Source organism: Meriones unguiculatus, chromosome 17 (genome assembly GCF_030254825.1).
Source record: "Meriones unguiculatus strain TT.TT164.6M chromosome 17, Bangor_MerUng_6.1, whole genome shotgun sequence".
Taxonomy (NCBI): Eukaryota; Metazoa; Chordata; class Mammalia; order Rodentia; family Muridae; genus Meriones; species Meriones unguiculatus.
Window position 1 is genome coordinate 86,497,485 of NC_083364.1, and position 18,615 is coordinate 86,516,099.

Genomic DNA, 18,615 nt, shown 5'->3' on the forward strand with positions numbered 1-18,615 from the left:
CAAATAGAGCCAGTCTTTGGTTGATCATTCCCTCAATCTCTGCTCCATCTTTATTGCCGCACATTTTGTAGGCAGGACCCCAGACCCAGAAAGACACACATGGTATGTAATCACTTATAAATGCATATTAGCCATAAAGCAAAAGATAACCATGTTACAACCCAAAGAAGCTAAGTAACAAAAACAGTCCAAGGAAGGATATTTAATCTCACTCAGAAGGGAAAATAAAATAGACATAAGAGGTGGATGGATGGAGGGAACTGGGTTGAAACCTGGATTGGGAGGGAAATGGTGGTCAGGTGTGGGGAGAGGGGGTGTTGCAAGAGAGAATGGAAATCTGTGGGGGATGTCTCTGAAACAGGCCAGGACCTGGGACAGGGAGGTTCCTGGGAATCTCTGGGGAGGGAAGTGGCCACCCCCTGAAGCCAAGAAGGACTTCCAGTGGAGGAAGGGGGACACCAACCCACCCACAAAACCTTCAATCCAAAATTTGTCCTGCCTACTAGCTTTTTTACTATAAAAATATTTTGAAAAGAGAAGTAGGAAGACTCTGATATTTTATGCTAATATTCCAACCCAAGGGTAATAATAAGCACATGTAAAAAAACATTTTATTAACATTATATTGGCTCAGATAAAGAAAGTGCACAAAGCTAAAAAGGAATGCACATGTCTAGGGATGAAAACATCAGATCAACACTGTTCTACTAACTTGAACTGAATCATTCAACTGAAGGATTCCCAGATACCCAAACACCATTCTGAATGTACCCATAGAATTATTAGGCTAAGTGAATCATATTGACCTCAGATACAGTTGAGCTGCATTGAACCTGTTAAAAGACCTAAAGAGAACAAGAGTGCAGAGCAGGGACACTTTGCTCTGGCTGCCTGAATGCTTTCCTGCTGGCACAGTGTTCCCTTGACCTCAAATCAGATCAAGGTTGGAACTGTCATCACTACCTCATTTCATTCTCAGACCTTTGAACTTGGAGAGAAACTATACTATCACCTTAATAGTTAAGAAGGAGATAAAAGAAAATAGACTGACAGGTAGATGAATACAAATATACATATTGTGGCCCTGGAAAGTCTAGAATAAGAAAGTTGGCATATTTTTCCTTTTATTGCACACAGATTTTTTTTCTCAGATAATATATCCTGATTGCAATATTCCAACTTTCTACTCCCCACAAATCTCCCATCCAGATTCACATACTTTCTATCTCTCATTAGAAAACAAGCTTCTAAGAGATAATAATAGAGTACAAAATATAATACTTCTCTGCAAGCAAAACAAGATGGATTTCATTTCTAGGAAGAACCCAAGTAAAAACAACAGCAACAATATGTAAAGTGCTGTATGCTCATAATCCCAGTGCTGGAGAGGTGGAAAGGGACGCAGCTCTGAGCCGCACTGGCCAAACATCTTAGCCTAGCGGTTGAACTCCTGGACAATAAGTGTCTCAAAACTAATGCAGATACTAGTGAAAGAATATAACCAAGCTTGTTCAATGACGTACGCAGACACCCACACATACACCCACATATACGTTCACCTGAACACACATGAATTCATACACAAGTAGTCCAGAAAAAGTGTCAAGGCATTAACACATTTTAAGAAAATGCATTTGGTAAGGCTGAACTGAAAAGAAAAAGATTGTTTGAAGAATAAAAATAGCTTGTAATGGACAGCAAAAGGGGATTATGAGTCTGGAATATTAGGTTAAAAGATTGTAATGACAAAAATTAAAATATTGACTAGAATGCTTGACAGCATAGATGTACTGGGTGTTTGAAATTAGTGTGTCTAGATGGGTGTGACACCTTTAGTCCAAGTAGGGAAATTTGAGATTATGTGAGACAATAGGAGTGTTCAGAATAATAGGATTTACATAACTAGTTCCCTTGTATCATGATAAACAAAGGACCATCTTGAAATTCTTATCAAACATAACGTAACAGGGCTACAGTTCAACTAACCTCAGTCACAATCAATAGCTTATGTTTACTATTAAGATATTCTTATAAAAACAGAACCATCTCTTTTTCCTAGGATAACTCAGATAATGAGAAGTGAGGACCACGTATTGGTCTTTGCTCTCCATTTTCCCTGAATGCAGACTTTCCTTTAATAAAGTCTGAGGGTGAGGGTGAAGCGGAGTCCAAGACTTTCTTTTTCGTAAAAGATGAATGGACAAGAGAGCTACGCCAACAAAGTATTGATCAGTTCCTCAGCACCAATGCACATTTCTGTCTGAATTATTGCCAGCTCAACACTTTGCCAAAATTTATAATGTATCCTTTTGTAGCTTTCCAAATTTGTCTTCAGCTGCTGTGGAGCCTTGGTCCTTCAGGCCAGTCCACAGTATGCTCATCTTCCCAAGATATTACAAACAACAGCAGCACCCTGGGCAGTATCTCACTGTCAGTATTCAGTTTTTTAAAATATTTCATAAATGATAGAGACATATACATGTGTTTTCCCAGTGATATTTTTTTGCAAAATCACTAGGCTTCATCCTAAGCTAGCAAATTCTGCCACCCACAAGGAGATCCATGGATAGCAATGTGAGTCCTGTGCATATAACTCAGGGATTCTCTGTTCATCTCTTATATCTTACTAACTCTCCCTGGCCCCATTTCTCAGCATCAAACCTTCTAGTAGTAACTTGATTCCTCAATGGTACCATCATAAACATCTTTAACTGTTCTCTACTCATTTAATGCAGTAGCAGGATTTTTCTTTTGGCAATTATTGTTCCTTTTAAAAAATATATTTATTTATTTTACATCCCAGTTGTAACCTCCTCTCTCCTCACCTCCCGGTCCCACCCTCCCTCCCTGTTTCCCCTATTACCCCTATTACCCCTCCCCTACTCCTCAGAGAAGGGGAGCCTTACCCACCCACCCCAGCCTATCAAATCACATCAGGACTGAGACATCCTCTTTCCTCATGGCCTGGAGAGGTAACCCCACCAGGAGAAAGTGATCGAAAAACAGGCAACAGAGTCCATGTCAGATTCAGCTCCCATTCCTCTTACTAGGCGACCCATATGAGGACCAAGCTGCCCATCAGTTACATCTTTGTAGTAAGCCTAGATCCAGTACTTGCATGGTCCTTGGTTGGTGCTTCAATCCCCATAGACACCACTAGGCTCATGTTAGTTAGTTCTGTTGGCCCTCTTGTGGAGCTCCTGTCCTCTCTGGGCCCTTCTATACTTCTCCCACTCTTCCTCAAGGCTTTCTGCACTCGAGCCAAAGTTTGGTTGTGGGTCTCCACCATTTCTTATAAAATTCTGGCCTAACATATCCCCATTTTCTTGTCTCTGACTATTCAAGTCTTTCTCAGGATCCATTTCCTCTGCAAAATGCTGATATCAGTGTAACCTGAAATTCATGATCTTCGCTCTTGATTTTAGTATGATTTTCATCTTGATTTACACATCATTGTTCTCCGCTTAAGTATTACTGCCTCCCTCTTCTCTGATCTTTGACCTTCTACCTTGTATGCCAGCATGCAAAATTGTTAGAAAAAAAATATAGCAACTTGCTATATAGAAGTGCAGATTCAGAGTGGTAAAGACATTCTCTTATATAACTAAATCCAAGTCTGTTCATGGCCCTGGAAGGTGGAGATAGTGGTGGTATGTTTGTCAAAAAAAAGAAAAAGTACAGGCATCACCAGTACTTTGCATACTAATGTCTTAAGTAGGCCATTATAGAAGACTTGCAAAACCTAATTTTAAGATTCTTCCTCCCTGAACACATATGCCAAAATATAGTGCCTGCTCTTGCTACTGCTGTTCTGTGAATTACAGGTCCAAAAATCAGTATAAGTGCTAGAACTCTGTCTACTGACATTGATCTGGGCACAGTCCTTTCTCTGTGGCCCAGAAGTCAACATCCATTAAACTCGAGTTAGCAGTTTAGTTAACTTTGATAGTCCTTCCTTGATACATATACTAATTATTTCCATTATTCTCTACTACATTAGTGAACACAGGCAAAGCTAGACTGAAATAACAAGATTCAGTGTCTTCAATTAATTTTTGTATAAAGAGATTGGTATCTATTTTCTTCTTCCTCAGCCTTCTGCTATTTGTTAGAAGGCAGTCTTTTCTCAAGCATGTTTGTAGTACCTTAGTCAACAACAGGTTGGCTCTAGCTACATAGGGTTATTTGTATTCCCTCTGCATTCCACTGGTTTACTTGTTGGTGAAGAGGCAAGATGATGTTGAGTTTTGGTTGGTTGTTTGTTCGTTTGGTTGGTTGGTTGGTTGGTTGGTTGGTTGGTTGGTTGGTTGGTTTGAGTTAAACATGGCTCAGCATTTTTTCTTTCTGTCTAGATTGCTTGGCTTTTCAGAGTGTTTTGTTCTTTCATGCAAATTTTAACATTGTTTTTCTAGTTCTATAAAGATTGAAATTTTGGATCCTAGCCCACAACTCCAGTGGCCATGAGAGCACCCAAAACCACAAAAAAGAACCCGCCCACAGCCCATCAACATTACATTCCTTAGAGCCCACCCAGCTTCCCCCAACAACACTTCCTTCCCTTGTCTCCATATCCCAAACCACAATCCCAACAGAAGCTATCTGGTCTACCAGAGGCCATGATAGTAACTAGAACCCTAGGCAAGACCCTGTCTACTTCCTGCCAATGTCCTTAGAATCTTCGCAGCTTTGCACAACATAACCCCCTCCTCTCATCTCAATATCCTGGCCCATAATTCCAGCATCAGGCCCCTGCTGTAAGGGAGGCACTACCCTGAACCTCAGGTAAGACCTGGCCCACATGAATCCACACTTTCTCAGAGTTGACACAACTTCACCAACAGCACCCTCTACCCTCTGCTTCATATCCCAGCCCAAAACAGTAGCAGAAACTGCTTACTCTATAAGAGCCCTGAGACACCAGCAGTACCCAGAATCCCAGAACCTCCCACTCTATCAGAGCCCATGCTGGTACCTGCAATCTGAGAGGTCATGCTGCCAAAAGCACCGTGGCAAACCCTCCTGGACCTGAGAACTCCCCAGTCAGCAAAACAACAGGCCACTCCAGCCAGAAGACTAGAGGAAACAAAAACAATGGGGAAAACATCCATACAACAAAGAAAAACTCAGAAATTGGCACTTAGGCCTATCATCACCCTAATTCCAGATTGCCAAAGGCCATGAAATTGGAGCTGAAAATGGAATTAGAAGCAATAAAGAAAACACAAACTGGGGGAATACTGGAGATGGAAAATCTAGGTATAGATTAGAATAGAGATGAGATTAGAATTGAAATGAGAATAGAAACTACAGACACAAGCATCACTAACAGATTATAAGACATGGAAGAAGGAAGAATCTCAGGCACAGAAGATATAATAGAAGAAATTGATACATTGGTCAAAGAAAATGTTGACTTTTAAAAATTTCTGACACATTTTTTTCCAGGAAATCGGCCCATTATGAAAAGTCCAAACCTAATACTACTAGGGATAGAAATAGGAGAAGAATCCTAGTTCAAATATTCATTTTCCATGCACTCTGCCCAACAGTTGGCCATAAGTCTCAGCATCTGCTTTGATATCTGCAGGGCAGAAGCTTTCAGAGGCCCTCTGTGGCAGGTTCCTAGGTTGTTTCCTTTTTTCCTCTTCTTCTGATGTCCATCCTCTAAGAGCTGGAGAGGACGAGGACGGGAACCACAGAAGGAGAGCAATAAAACCAGAAATTTTGAACACAGGGAACTTGCCAGAGACTCATACTCCAACAAAGGACTATTCATGGAGATAACCTAGAACCCCTGCACAGATGTAGCACATGACAGTTCAGTGTCCAAGTGGGTTACATAGTAATGGGAAGAGGGACTGTCTCTGACATAATCTGATTGGCCTGCTCTTTGATCACCTCCCCGTCAGCCTTACCAGGCCACAGAATGCAGCCACTCCTGATGTGATCTGATAGACTAAGATGAGAAGGAAGGAGAGGAGGACCTCCCCTATCAGTGGACTTGGGGAAGGGCATGCTTGAAGAAAAGGGTAGGAGGGTGGGATCGGGAAGGGAGGAGGGAGGAGCTTATGGGGGGATACAAAGTGAATAAAGTGTAATTAATAAAAAAAAAATTAAAAAAAAAAAGACTAATTTTCTTCTCCTTCGTGAGACTTCACTGGGATCAGGCAGGACACAGAAGCTCAGTGCGAGGATCAAGGCAGCACACCAGTAGATCTGATCTCTTATACATACCGGGAATTCTGGAGTCTGGCGCATTCCCCCAAACAACAGTGAGAGATGGCTGGATGCAGGGCAAAGACAAGGAATAGGAGGAGAATAATGAAAAAATGGAGAGCGCAAGGAACCAAAGGCTTGACTGAGGGAAGGGCATGTAAGACAAAATAGAGCAACAAGGAAAGGAAAGGAGGAGAAAAACTGCACAGAGCCATGACCAAGGGCCAGAGCAAGCAGGGTGGTCATGAATATTCCCCTAGATCTGGGCTTCAGTAGTCCTACTTTGCATTCCAATCAGCCATCTTTACAAAGATTGGATTGGAGAGGAAGTGGCTGCTCTTTATGTAGTCATGTATTTTCGACAGGCTCTCAAAAGGGGCCAGAAAAGTTTGGGAATGCATCCAGGCACTGGGGCTCAAATAGACAATGCTGGTCAAGGACACCATAGAGGAGGAAAACCACAAAAGTAATCTTGTTCCCTGAAAACCATGTCCACTTGCCAAGGAACTCAGAGAGAGTTTCATCTTCTCAGGGGGAGAAGTAAGTACTCTGGCTTCTGTTCTTCCAAATCAAGGCTGTAGCAAACCATGGCTAACTGTATTCAGGTATCCATAGCTTGGTTCTCCACAATGTCCACAAGAATCCTCTCCTCTTCTGTCTCCCCACACTGGTTATGCTTGCAGGCAGGTAGCACAAGCTGGCAAAATGCTAGGTGATTTTGTGTGACCTATCAATAAAATAGGACAGCAGAATAGACAAGCAGGGGCAGTCAGATGGCATATGGAGTGCTAGCATGAAGTCCATTCAGAAAAATCCAGGTCTAGCTTGAACTCATTCAGCTACTGGCTTCTGTCAGAGTAAGGAGCCTATAGATGTCCCAGTAATCCAGTGTCATAGGCACGGTGCTAAGAGGGTGTCCAGAGCAGTCTAACCTGTGCCCTGCTACTCTGAGGTTCCTGATAATGCCCTAGGGAAGGAGCCCAGAAAATATTTTTAACAAAATCATAGAAGAAAATTTTCCTAACTTAAAGGAGATGCCTCTAAAAGTGCAAAAAGCTTACAGAACACCAAATAGAGGTGACCATAAAAGAAAGTCCCCTCATCATATAATAATCAAAAGACCAAATATTCAGAACAAAGAAAGAATGCTGAAAGCTTCAAAGGTAAAAGGACAAGTAACATATAAAGCAAACCTATTAAAACTACACCCGACTTCTTGAGACACTCTAAAAACCAGAAGGGCCTGAACAAATGTATTGCAGACTCTAAGAGATCACAGATGCCAGCCAAGACTCTTATACCCAGAAATTTTATCAGTCACCATAGATGGAGAAAATAAGATATTTCATGACAAAGTCAAATTTAAACAATAACTATGCACAAATTCAGACCTAGAGAAGGTACAAAAGAAAAATTCCATTCCAAGGAGGTTAACTACACCCAAGAAAACAGAGGAAATAAATAATCTTATTTATTTATAAATAAGAAGAAGAAAAGCACATACTCTGAGGTAATATCTGTCTATGATGTTGAGTTGTGTTTCCTTTACGGAGCAGAATGGTGGATCCTGTTTTCACATCCATTCCATTAGCCTGTGTCTTTTTATTAGGAAATGGAATCCACTGATATTGGGAGACATTAATGGCCAATGATTATTAATTCCTGTAATTTTGCTGTGTTTGATGTTGGTGTTGTGTGTTTGTGTATGTGTGTATGTGCTTTTCTTCTTTTGAAACTTTACTGAGATACAAATTATGAATGAAATGGCATTTTAAGGGTATACGATGATGCTTAGATACATGTGTATGCATTATAAATTTGATACCACTATCAAGATAATTAACACTATAACCTTTCATATTGTAACTGTGTGTGTTGATTAAACGTCAGAAGCACTCTCTTAGCAAATATCAAGTGCAAAATGCTGTATTATTAATTAACCTTACCATATATCCCTATACTATAAATTAAAATTTCTAGAACAAGTTCTACCTGCATATGAAATTTGCATCAATTGACAAGCATCACCTTATTTTCCCTAATTAATGAACTCAAGAAGCACCAATCACCATTCCCTGCTTCTGTGGTCAAACTTTCTTAGTTTCTACTGATAATAGAGTCTTTTAATGTTTGTACTGTTATCTTAATTAGTGTGATGGCCTCTGGGTTACTCATGTATGTTCAGAGATGGCAAAGATTCCTTATTTTTAAGGACAGAAAGAAAAGAGAGACAGACACAGGGGTGGAGACAAAGAGATAGTTGTGACTTACCCTGGCTGTCCTTCACAGGTTTTCTGTCTGTTTATCCATAGACACTGAGGTTTCACCTACATCTCAGCATCTGTGAAGAATGCTGCACTGAACAGGAAAGCTCAAATACCTCTTCTGATGAATTTGTAGAAGAGGCTGTTTAGATTAGTATTTTTCCAAATTAACAGCAAAGTCAACTAACATGAAAGTGTTCAAGATGGAGCAAAAGTAGCCTTGTTCTCCTCTTAAAAAAAATAATAAAAGAATATTTTAAAGGTCATTAAGAAGATGAACTTCATACTAAACATTTTTATCATGAAATAAAATAAATTAAAAAAAGCACCAGAATGTATTAAGTATCTCTGTTATTTGAGATGAAGCATGAGGGATATTTGCTTATCTCCCAATCCATCAATTTTCTTTTAAATCTGTACATTAAATATGTGCAGTTTTTTGTTTTTATTAATCATGAATACACACAGTATTAAGCATTTCTTTGTTGCTGTAATAAAACACTGTAACTGAGGCAACTTATAGAAGAAAGACTTTATTTATTTACAGTTTAGGAGGAGGCACCCATGATGGTAAGGAAGGCGTGGCATCAGAGAGCACGGTCAGGGAGTTGAGAAGTCTCATCTTCAACCACAAACACAAGCAGAGAGCAAACTAGAAATGGCACAGTTCTATAAACAATCAAAGCCTGCCCCAGTGACATACTTCCTCCTGCCAGATTCCACCATCTACACTGATCCAAAAAGTGTTATCTGAGCCCATACTGTACAGTGGTCATGCAAAGCCCCCAGAGGGTATAGCAGTTTTCAGAGACTAAGTTTTATCAGCTGATTCTGGCTGCAACTGAAAAGGTAAAGGACTCCCACTAAAGTATCATAAACCAATCTTCTTAGACCTTGACAGCAAGTAAAGCTGTTATGAACTAGTTAAAAAACTCAAAACTAGGGCTATGATAAAACATTTGCAGTAATCCTATGAAGCCTATCTGTTTGTATCTACAAATAATATCTTATTTTCTGTTTATTAAAAAGCTTTATCTTCTCAGTTCTTAGTTCTTTACCTTAGAAATGAATACACAGAACCTAATTTGGTCATCATCCCTTCCAAGATCCTAACATCTGCAGCTCAACTGAAAGACTGCTGAAGCGTCATTCAACAATGCAAACACTCTCAAGTGTGTACACAGTGATAAACACCCATTAACTAATCAGCACATCAAAGAGAATATACAGGGGAGGAAAGGGAAACAACAATCAAGAAAAGCAATTTTAAAATGAAAGAGAATGATTAGATAGAAAATTGACTTCTAATACCCTTGGGTAGGAAGTGCATTTTGGCTTGTTTTTCCACGCATACATTTGAAATCTTTATCATTGAGTTTTCCTACACCTTTGATCTAAAAAAAAATTATCTTCTTAATTGTGGAAACAATCATCTCCAAGGTATTATAATGATATATTATTTCCTAAATGAACTTTGTCATCGAATTGGTTTATAATTGATGGAGCATAGAACAAGAGCACCATTACTTATGTGACCTTGGAAGGTCTATTTAAGATTTTCCTCTTCTCACCTGCCAGACAGCAATAAGATCCCCTGAGAGTTCAGAGGGCTATGGAATTGCCAAAGGAAAGGTGTTAACATGAAGGGTATTTGCAGTTAGTATGAAGAATGAAGGTCAAGCACTTCCCCAAAAGTATTAACAGGTTGTTTTTTTGTTCTTGATTTTATTTCCTTTACTCATGACCTTTGAATCAAGGTTTTTCCCATTTTTCTCAACTCTATTAAATATACTTTTTACTTTAAGTGTGTTTGTTCTACACTTATTTTCCATATTTTAATCTACTGTATATATAAACAAGATCCCACCACATGTATTTACAGTAAAAACAGATTGTAAAATTCAAGTTTTAGAAACATGTTCAACTGAATGCTCCAAATTACTAACTTTAACACTACAGGTACGCTAATATTGCTAAATAAAGTCAACAAATCCTATCATTAAAGAAAACTCACACCTGACCCGATAATTGAATAGAAATTGATTTTGTTCCTAAATTATTCTCGTGCGTGAAAGGCAAAAAACACAGACTGAATCCTGATAACCATCTGACTAAAGCAGAGATGTTTAAGGCTGTGACAGAAAGGTATTAAACTTCCTGTGCTGCCTAATGACTTTTAGCCAATGGCAAAGTCAACTTTCTCTCTCTCTTTTTAAGGCAAGAGCTAGTTTTACAACTTGAGAGTACATGCCCATAAACTTGGGTTCCTAAGCAACTTTAGAAACTGGAGGCAGAGGCTCTAACTTCACTGATAACATCTCAAAGCAGGTCCTTGAATAAAGCAGTCTCAGGAAAATGGGCAAGAGGCTTTGCCCACTTGGACTTTCACCTCAAGGGAAGACAAAATTAATTTACAATTGCAGGTTTCCAAAAACAATTGCTCCAAGAGAAGGTTTGCTGGGGATCTAGAGTCAAGGAAATGTACAGTTTAATCTGTCTCTGCATGGCCCCTTGGGCCCAGAGTTTTTGGCTCTGTTGGTCTCCTTGAGGAGCTCTTGTCCCCTCCAGATCTCTCTATCTCTCCCTTTTTCCATTAGACTCTCTGCACTCTGCCCAAAGTTTGGCCGTGAGTCTCAGCAACTCCTTCGATCCCCACCGTGTAGTCTTTTAGAAGGTATCTCTGGTAGGCTCCCATCTGTTCCCTCTCTTCCAACTTTCTGGTGTCCATCCTGTTATCCCTTCTGAATGAGAATTGAGCATCTTCACTAGGGTCCTCCGTGTTGTTTAACTTCTTTAGTTCTGTAGATTTTACTAAGTTTATCCTACATTATATGGTTAATATATGCTTATAAGTGAGTATATACCCTGTGTGTCTTCTGCTTCTGGGTTACCTCACTCAGGATGATCTCTTCTAGTTCCATCCATTTGTCTGCAACAAGGACCATGCATGGAGAAGACCTAGACCCACTACTCAGATGTAGCCCATAGGCAGGTCAGTCTCCATGTGGGTCCCCTACTAAGGGGAGCAGGGGCAGTCTCTGACATGAACTTAGTTGCCTGCTCTTTGATCACCTCCCTCTGGTGAGGTAGCTTTACTAGGCCACAGAGGAAGATGATCCAGGCAGTACTGATGAGTCTGATAAGCTAGAGTCAGATAGTAAGGGAGGAGGACTTCCCCTATCAGTGGACTAGTGGAGGGACTGGCAGGGGGAAGAAGGAAAAGGGAGAGAGAGTGGGACTGTTATGCTCAGTTCATGAGACCCCCCCCCCGAGACCAAGAATTGGTTCCATTGTAAATACATGAAGGATTTTTGTTTGTTTGTTTGTTTATGTGCTTGAACACAGATCACCAGGCATGTGGCCCTGAGGTCTAGGGGCAACAAGGTTTTTAAAGGGAAAAAAAGCAAACAGGGACTTACATTCTTTAGCGTTACATGATTGGGTAAGGGAAATTGACTTTAGGCGCCAAGACCATATCTGGTTCTGGCCATCTGGGCCAAGCAACTGTATCTCTAGTGGGTGGGGAAAGAATACATTAAAGCTAGTTTCTTTTCCCAGGTGGCTGGAACTTTGAACATTAAAACAATACCCATTGATTTTTATTCTTTGGTCTCTCAGGACCAGGAAGAGATGAGGGAGGGGGCTACAACTGGGATATAAAGTGAATAATTTATAAACAACAACAACAACAATAATAATAATAATAAATTAAAATTAGTGAGTTAGCTGAAGGGGAATATTGAAACTATTTTATTCTCTATTGGTGGAAATTTTTAAACCAGAATTATTATCTTCTGTCTTTCCATAGTGAATAATTTAGATAGTAGGCAAGAAAGGCAGCAATAACTACAAAGCAGAAGTCAATGCAAAAACCACAGCTCTCACCTTAAAGGTAATAAGAAATAATTTGTTCTGGGGGCATTTTGAGTGACTATAACCAGGAAACAAAGATTTGGGTTAATTCCAAGTTTCAACAAGGAAGCAGCTTCATGAAGTTTTATAGGTTTACAGAACATGAAAATCATCAATCAAGGCAAATTTAAGATAAATTGGTGAGTTATAAGAGAGGTGGTTACAAAAGATGAGAGAAGCTTCTGTATAGGCCCAATATGCTATCTGATGACATTCTTAGCTTTGGGTTTGGTTGCTGCTAGTGGTCTGCTAAGTTAATGGATTCATACTAAAAATAGGAAAATCAGAGCTTAGAAATATAGTTACACTGTAAAGGAGGAAAAGAAATGTGTCACTGGAAGTATAAAGAAACTATTTTGTGGGAAAAAGAACAAATTTCAAAATGCTTTAATAGATATAGGTAGATACATATGAAACCAAATTTTAGTGGCATTTGTGCAAGCAGCAAATATAAGAAATAAATTATCAAAACTAAACAAGACAGAAATCATTATCATAGGAATAAGGATGTTGAGGAATTTAGAAGTAGGTTTAGAAATGTCTTGTAATTCTATTTCTTGACCTAGATCATGGTTAGAAAAGAGTACATCTTACAAGAGTACATCATTGAAACTGTGCATTTTTGTGATCTTATGAATTTATACAATATTTGATCACTGATCTAGATTAACTTCTCAAAAAGATCAGTAGCTATCAGGATGACTACTATTAAGCAGGTTTCTCTTCTTTCTTTGATCTTAGAGCCTTTAAGACACTAGTACTTTTTGCAGATTGTTTGGACAGTGATTTTTCTTGCAACATTTAACAATCTAATTTGGCCAAGGATACCCTTTTTTCCCCCAAACACCTTTCAGCAATTCTCAAGACACTAGTTAAAAGCACGCGTGCTTACATTTAAACTGTAATGGGGGAAAAGAAATGTATCACCAGGAGTGTGTGTGTGTGTGTGTGTGTCTGTAGAGAGAGAGAGAGAGAGGAAGACAAAGAGAGAAAGAACCATATGTCAATTATTTAATAACATTTAACTTACTGAGCACTCAGTAGAGACTATATTAATCATTTCATGCTTACCAATAAGAAATTATTTAAAAGTTCATAATATTCCACTTTTTATTAATCAGTCATTGTCTTCAGTTAAAAATAAACTTTTGGTGAGTAATATTTTGGCAATATCTTTTCCTTTCTTGATCATTAAAATATAATACTTCACTTCATTAAGAACAATGAACCTATGACTTTATAAGACAATACAAAATTAGTAGCACCGCATACAACATGAGAATTTCTCCTGCGCTGCAAATCTGTCTAAACAATTGTTGAGCTATATTTTAGGTAATTGGACTGGAGAATTCGATACTACGATGGAGCAGCTGAGAGTGGCCATTGTCACAGTAAATTCTACCGGAGTGGACGCAGGACTAGCCACAGGATTATCAACATGGATTGCTGCAGCCATGAATCATCTGAAGGAATGGGTGGGCATGGGAGTGTTAGCAGGCCTTCTGGTGTTGGTCTCCTTGGTTTGCCTGTGGTATATATGCAAGATTAGAGTCTCACAACAGTGTGATGCAGCCATGATCATTCAGGCCTTTACAGCCATTGAAGCAGGACAGTCTCCCCAAGCATGGTTGGATACCATAAAAAGCTAAAATGATACGCTCAGGATGCGAGGCTAAGCACTGCACTCAGGGTCAGCCGCTTTGGACCCAGAGAAGAGCATGTCTGATTGCATGCGGGTTGATGCCCCAGGTCCCGCCTCTGAGAAAAAGGTATCGGACGGGTCTGATGCTCTTTGGGTGGATGACACCTAAATGAACATCTGTACAAAGTCCCAATTTATTTCTAATATCAGAGATCAGACCTCTACTCTTGCCTGATGCGTCTAAAACAAAAAGGGGGAACTGTAGAGAGCTGCGGAATGCTATGCCTTAAAGATGGAGCTGGTTTCTGCCTTCCACCTTCCCGATGGTGAGTGCTCTCTGTCACGAACAACTCCACATTTGGCTAAGGCCGAGGATCTGGCTTGCTTCTATGTATGTGGACCTATCTGCATTGCCCCCGTGGCACGCCTGGGTTGGCTACCCAGAGGCTATTTAAGCTGTGGGCTGGCTTTCCCCGGGGTCCGAGGATTGTTCAATGTTCCTGAATAAACTGCATTGAAAAAAAAAAAAAATAGTAGCACCATAATTAAAACCACACTATTTTATAGTTGTACAATATAGCTTTGTTATTTACTGCAAAACCAGTAGGAATAAAAAGCTCATTTCATGTATTTAGTAGTTTTGACATATTATCATCATCGTGTTAGATAAAAGAGGAACCCTACAAAGAATCCAAACATACATATCCACTTGTAACTAAACACTGTGCTCTATGCTGAGTGTTCCATCAAGTAGCTATCAGCTACGCTGATAGCCCAGCATGAATAAAAAATACACTGCATAGCATGTTTCAGTTCCCTCTTCTAAAATTCCATATTATAATCGCAATTCTTCTTATAATAAAAGAAATTCACGTGATGAAATCATAATGAAAGTCTTTTAAAATCATAATAAAAGTCTTTTTGTAATAGCTGTGATTCAGCGATTATAAATTCCAAAGCAAAGTACATAAAAGTTTCACGCTATCACTATGCTTGAGGGAATCTGAGTGTCACCTGTGTAAGAGATTTGCTTTTAGTAGCGCGATCCTTCTGCATTTAGGTAAGTAGGTCTTTTGGTGACCCATTACACATACGGACAAGTCATGATGAATTATTGCTTCATTTTGCTCATGCAATATAAAGCACTAATCTTGAGCAAATGGCAGATTTGGACTAAGGTTTTTCCTTCTTCTTAAATTAAAAAAAACAAACAAACTAGCATTAGTCAGAGTCTAGACTAAAAAGTAAAAGACATGTGAGGAGCAAAAAAAAAATTCTTTAGGAAGAAGAAAGGAATAAAGAAGACAAGAAAGTAATAAGAAGAGGAGAGGGCTCTTCTTCAGTGGGCCACTGAAGGTTTAGATGCATCAAGAACAAGAGACCAATAACCAGGAGAAAATGGTCAAAGTATTTCACGTATGAATGAAATGTCATGATGAATGTATTTTTGTATAGTTATTTTACTCCAATCAAAACAGCACTAAAGGCCCATTAAGAAAAAAATGTGTTTCAAAAGAGATAAGTAATTTCTTCCTAAACCCTTAATTAATATACATAATTAAGCATTAACATACTAAATTAGTTTCACTCATGACTGTCATCAAAACTTTTCCAGAAAAAAAAAAGTAACTATAAAGGCGTGAAATCATTCAATAATCAAGAAATATTGACTGAGCATGTTCTAAATGCAGGGAACAAAGCCTAGGGTTGTAGAGCAGTGGTGGAGTGTTTGTGTAGCATGCCCAGTGCCCTGTGTTCAATACCCAGTAAGGCCACAAAGAAATGAGACTAAAGCTGTTGTATATACTTGCTACGGGATATACAGTCTAATAAGGGAAGACATGGTTTCTGCTCTCTTAGAGTGTGAAATCAAGTGCGAAAATCAAGAGTAAGGAAACAAGCAGTACTCTCTAGGCAGTGAGTGCAGCAGCCATGAAAACACAAGACACCACAGAGAATTCATCCATGGGTTCTTGAAGTTTTGCAGAGACAGAGGCATACCTAGAGAAAATGTCTTCTAGACGGACACTTCAGGAAGGAGAAGGGAATAAACAATGACAAGACATTGCTTCCTGGGTGTGAGGCAGAGAGGGAGATGCTCAAATGCCCAAGGGCAAAAGAAAGCAGAGGCTTTGAGGTAAGTGAAAAATAGAATCCTCAGTTGGCAAAAGCCCAAGCGGGAGGAGATAGATATAGAGGACAGGAAAGAGATGAGCAGAGTGTGTTGGGGTTCATTTTCAGTGGACCACTGAAGGTTTAGATGCAGCAGTTTATCATTTTCCTTTGAACTCAAATAGCCATTCTGCAAACGTAATAAGCTATTCATTTTTACCCAGCACATGGTTTCAAGAACAGATCTAAAATTATCTCACTTCTCACTATATTCTTGCAAACTGAAAGAAGCATAAATGAGCACATGTTTCTCAAGCCTAAAAAGAAGATCTGGAACCGAACAGAAAAGGTAATGAACATGAAGTGTTAAACCCAGGGACATACAAAGGGCCTTTGAATTTGTACTTAGAACCATGTGTTAATATTAATTTAATTATTTCAGCATTTTGCACAAACTGCCAGCATTATCTATTTAATGGATTTAATTTTATTTCTGGCCAAATTGGGTCCTTTAATTAGAAAACATGTGGAGTATTGCTTTCATTATGGCATAAAAGCCTTTAATCTCAGCACCAGACTAATAACATGGTGTTGTTATTGGTGCATCATTCAAATCCATCTCCAGACAAAGCATGCAGCTGAGATGTGGCACAGTAGTAGAAAATCCGAGATAAGCACCTGAAGTTTTCAGAAATGATTTCCATTTGCTCTTTCAGTATATTCACTTAAAGAGTTGAATTTGTTAAGAAATGGTAGGAGGAAGGCTGATGTCATAGTTTCCGTGTCTATAGGCATCATTTAGTTTCTCTGAATTAAAGAAAAAGCTAGTCCAGTGCTATAGCCATATTGTACCTTCAAGGAAAAAAGTGAGACTGGACAAAATCAGTGCCTAATTTCATTACTGTTTCTAATTAGACATTGCTTCTTCCTGGCAGTAAACAACAGAAGCAGTAGTTTCTGTAGAGGGCAGTTGGCTTCTCTTAGTTGGCACATATACAAATGGTTTTATACATATATAAAACCCCCAACACACACACACACACACACACACACACACACACACACACACACACACACACACGTCGAGCTGGGATTCCAGCTCTGCACCACCATGCCCAGCCTTTTACATCGTGCTGGAGCTACGAACTCAGCTCTGCAGCTTATGCAGCAAGCACTTCACCACTGAATTGTCCGCCACCCTCCCACTTCACCATCCCATGCTGCTTTCTTTGCTTCTTATCATGCATATTTGTGCTCTTTTCTAGCCCAGGAGCTCCAGGAGGAGGAGCGTGCCCAGCTTCCTTCATCCCTGGCTACAGCACACCCCACACCTCCCCCCCCTTGCCCCAGAACAAGCCTGCTTGCAAGCGCTCTCTCTAAGTCCCTGGTGGAGCTGAACAGACAAACAAAATACGAAAATAACAGTGATAAAATATGGCTAAGTAATTTGTCTAATTTTTCAAAATAATTTGTTGACTTTATATAATAACATTCTAAGAGCCTTATATCATTTCTACACTTTGATAAATTATGTCTAAAATACACTGATACATTTTAAAATCCAACATCTCCTTTGTGATGTTTAATATCCTTCATATGAAAATTCCTTATATCAGAATAAGTAACCATCCAGTGTTCTTCTCCACATCTGTATCAGACACAGTTTCTTCAGGGTTCAGACAGCATCTTGAAAGAGAAGGCAGAAAGGTTGTAAGAGCCAAAGATAAGGGCTACTGCTGTCAAACAGTGTCTTCTGGATATGACAGGACCTTTGCTCCTGTAAACTCACAGTAGCTGTAGCATGAGATCAAACTGGTCAACATGACAGCGTGGAGAGGGGAGAAGCTCATGGCCTCCTACCTCTAGCTGTGGAGCTATTAGTAGTTGGTTGATGGAGGAAAGAGAGTTATTTTTCTCCAGGGTTATGACCATTGGTAGACTGATCATGTGCCAGTGGGTGGCACCACATCCAAATTTATATACTCAACACAAATTGGACTAAATGAGCTATAAAAATAAAAAGAAGAGGACATGAAGTTGAGGGAAGAACATAGAGATAAGTCAGAGAAGAGGAAGAGGTAGATATGATCAAAATACTTTGTATATGTGAGTGAACACATCAATATCAAGGGATAAATTGTTCATTTTTTCATAACAATATCAAATCAAAATAAACATTTAAATTATGACAGCTTCTACCATTATCAAACTATGAAACATCAATTACTTAAGATTCAAACGCCCAAGAAAAACTTAAAAAGTACTCGCACTAAACCAGGGACAAGGCAAGGCTGCCCACTCTCTCTGTATCTCTTCAGAATAGTACTTGAAGTCCTAACTAGAGCAATAAGACAACTAAAGGAGATGAAGAGGATATAAATCATAAAGGAAGAAGTCAAAGTATCACTATTCGCAAATGACATGAGAGTATACATAAGTGACTCCAAGATTCTATCAGAAAACTCCTAC

The 18,615-nt window shown here is 39.3% G+C and overlaps 1 pseudogene; it reads right to left on the bottom strand.

The window, feature by feature from the left end:
* Positions 1-6,494: 6,494 nt before the first annotated feature.
* On the bottom strand, positions 6,495-9,240 carry LOC110558731 (glutathione S-transferase Mu 2-like; annotated as a pseudogene).
* Positions 9,241-18,615: the final 9,375 nt, after the last annotated feature.